The following is a 3,475-nucleotide window of genomic DNA, read 5'->3' on the forward strand; positions in this document are numbered from 1 at the left end:
TCCAGTATTATGTAACATCTTCATTAATGATTTGGAGGATAGGACTGAGGGCTCAGTTAGCAAATTTGTGGATGACACCAAGTTTGGTAGAATTGCAGACACAGAGTTGAAGTACAGGGCTAGGATCCAGAATGTCCTGGATTAACTGGAGAAATTGGCCATAATCAATCAGATGAAATTCAACAAAGATAAATGCCCACATCCTACACTTGGGACAGAATAGTTGCATGCACAGGCTGGAGAATGGCTGGCTGGGCTGTGGTACTACAGAAAAGGACCTAGGGGTTACAGTGGACCATAAACTGAATATGAACTCTTGCAGCAAAGAAAAAGCCAACAGCATACTGGGCTGTATTAACAGCAGTGTCTCTTGCAAATCAAGGGAAGAGATTCTTCTGCTCTATTTGGAACTGGTGAAGACACACTTGGAGTACTATGTCTAGTATTGGGCCCCACGCTGAAGAAAGATGTGGACAGATGATGCAACAGAAATTATGAGAGGCCTGGAAAACATGACTTACTTTTATGGAACAGCTGAAAGAACTAGGACTGTTTAGTCTGGAGAAAAGACTGAAGAGGGATTTGAAATCAGTCTTCAAATACCTGAAGGGAGGTTTCAAAGAGGATGGAGATCAACTTTTCTTTGTGACTGTAGGGGACAGGACTAGGAGCAATGGCCTCAAGCTGCAACACAACAAATTTCAGATTGTAAATTAAGAACTTTTTTACTATGAGGGTGGTAAAGCATTGGAAAACATTACCTAGAGAAGCTGTGGAATCTCCATCCCTGGAAGTTTTCAAGAGCAGGTTGGATAGTCACTTGACTAGGATAGTTTATAGTCAGGGATGATCCTGCTTTGACCAGGGAGCAGGACTACATGACCACCTGAGTTCCCCAGTCCTATTTTCCTATGATCATTTGTCCATCTTTATTGTAAATTGTCCCTCTTTCTCAGTCCATATCTATAGCTAGCTGAAGAAAGGCTGACAATGGCAGGTATCTTTTTTAATATTATGTATATATCATTCCTAGTGTGGTTTCTCACAACCCTGCTGAAATATCACACATCCAACAAAATGGTAGGTAGTGGTTTCCTTCTAATCACTGGGGAATGCTATACTGAAGGTCAGACTTCCTCTTATTTCTCACAGGCTGGATCCAAGCCAGCATAGAATAGTGAAGAGGTGGTTAGATGATTGCAACTAGCTTTCCAAGCATCCTGCTGGCAGGACAAATTAGGGTAGAAGAGGTTGCATATAGATGGAGGCAGCAGAGAGGACTGGGTGTGAACAAGGTGAAAAGATAAGTATCTGATGACTGTGGAAGAGGGATTTCCTAATCCCTACCCATTTTTATTCCATGGACATTTAACTGGAGGTTTTCCCCCATCCAACCAAGTATTTCTAAAGTAGATATTCTAGGGGATTTTAATAATTTAATCCTTAAATATACAACAGATGTACAATATTATTAAGGGAGGGTGAATGAGCACAAATGTTATCACAATCACCTTTTTACCTGCCAGTCCCACCACTTTTCCAGTAATGTCCTTGGATATTTTCTTCCACTACTGCATGTGGAAGTTTCCTATTGCAATATTTTGTTTTCTAAAATGTCTTACCCACTCCTCCTCCTGAGGGTCTTCCTCTGATTGGCTAGCTCAGACACAAGAAACACCTCCTGTCAATCAGTCACAGGAGAAACAGCCTCTCTGGGAGTGGATGGGATGGATAAAGAGACTCCAGGTCTAGTGACAAATACATTAATAACACTCTATAAGCACTGACGACTTGTCAAGTTTAGGCCAGGCAACAGGATGGAGGAAAAAAGACATGAAGTGAGTGGTGAGTTAGGAATGTGAAGGGGAGAACAAAGAGAAGGAAAGTAGAAAGACAGATTGAAATGGAAAAGAAGGGCCCTGTCTGTATTTTTCACCTTTCTAGTAATTGCTCCCTCTGCAGTTAACTATAAGGCTTTTCTTTGCTGATGCAGAGATCTCCACATCTTTAATCAGGTTACTATTTTTTTCATCAGATTTCAAACAAAGGAGGTAAGGGTCATTATTCCCGTGTTACCTATGGGGGAACTGAGATGGACCTCCCAGGTCATCTATCAGGCCAGTGGCTAAGTCAATGGACTCTAATTTTTCTGAGTCCCACCTGGTTTTTATCCACTAGGAAGTATTGCATCTGCAGCTGCTAGAGACTGTGGTGTCTGCCTGCTCAGTGAATCATTTGTCCTGTACGCATGACTCCTGTGCCACAAATTGCACAGGCTTCATGTCTGCTTTACACTGCAAATCAAGACAATAATTGCAAACACTTCACAGTAAATAATTAACTCGATGAATTTAGCCTTTATTTCTACCTATGCAAATGAATGTATTTTCACTAATTTGCCATTCAAAACCTTGCCAATATATTACAGCCTCTGCTTTGTTAGTGAAATGTTTGCTTGAGTGTCTTTGACTATTTACCCTTTCTGGTGTGTAACTAGCTATGGAAGTCAGATGGTGAAGCTTCTGCTCAGTGGGTGCGTCTACATGAGATGCTTAACTGGGCAGTAGCCTAGTTTACTGTGCAATAAGCGCACGTTCTTACTGTGCAATAAAAACCCTTAATCAAATAATCATGTGTAAATTTGCTACCTGCAAATGTAGGGGCACCTGAGCAGCCCTCCACCCACCGCACTCACTGCAGCATCTGCACCTGTAGGGGAATGGCCAGAGGCCGGGGTGCTGGCTGCCTGCCCCCCGGCTCTGCCCCCTAGGCACCCCCACCCCATGGCCACCTTGTAAATAGTTTTCATGGGGAAGAAGGTTTCTTATCAGTGGGTGGAGTGGGTGGTGGAGGGGCTCTGTTTGTTGAGAGGGCAGGAGAGAGGAGGCTCTGTTTGCTGAGGGGGAAGGGGGGCTCTGGTTGATGCAAGGGAAATAAAAACTTAGTCTTGTAAGAGAGAGGAGAGGCTACGAGACCTGAACCTGTTCAGCCTCCACAAGAGAAGGCTGAGAGGGGATCTGGTGGTCACCTATAAACTGGCCAAGGGAGACCAGCAGGCAATGGGAGAGTCCCTGTTCCCCCGAGCACTACTGGGAGTAACAAGAAATAACAGCCATAAATTGACGGAGAGTAGGTTCAGGCTAGATATCATAGCCTGAATCTATATATCATAGCTAGAGTGCTCGTCATAGGCGACTCCATCCTGAGAGGTATGGAGGGGCCCATCTGTCGCCAGGACCCCTCAGCACGAGAGGTATGCTGCCTCCCTGGAGCAAAGATTCGGGATGTGACGGAGGTAATCCAGGCCAGGATCAAGCCCACCGATTACTACCCCATGGTCCTAGTCCATGTGGGTACTAATGATGCGGCCAGGAGAACCCCTGATCACCTGATGGCGGACTACAGTGCTCTGGGCGGCGTGCTGAGGGAGTTTGGTGCACAGGTGGTATTCTCTTCCATCCTACCAGTGAACGGA

The sequence above is a fragment of the Alligator sinensis genome, unplaced genomic scaffold (genome assembly GCF_000455745.1).
Source record: "Alligator sinensis unplaced genomic scaffold, ASM45574v1 scaffold1318_3, whole genome shotgun sequence".
In the NCBI taxonomy this organism is placed as follows: domain Eukaryota; kingdom Metazoa; phylum Chordata; order Crocodylia; family Alligatoridae; genus Alligator; species Alligator sinensis.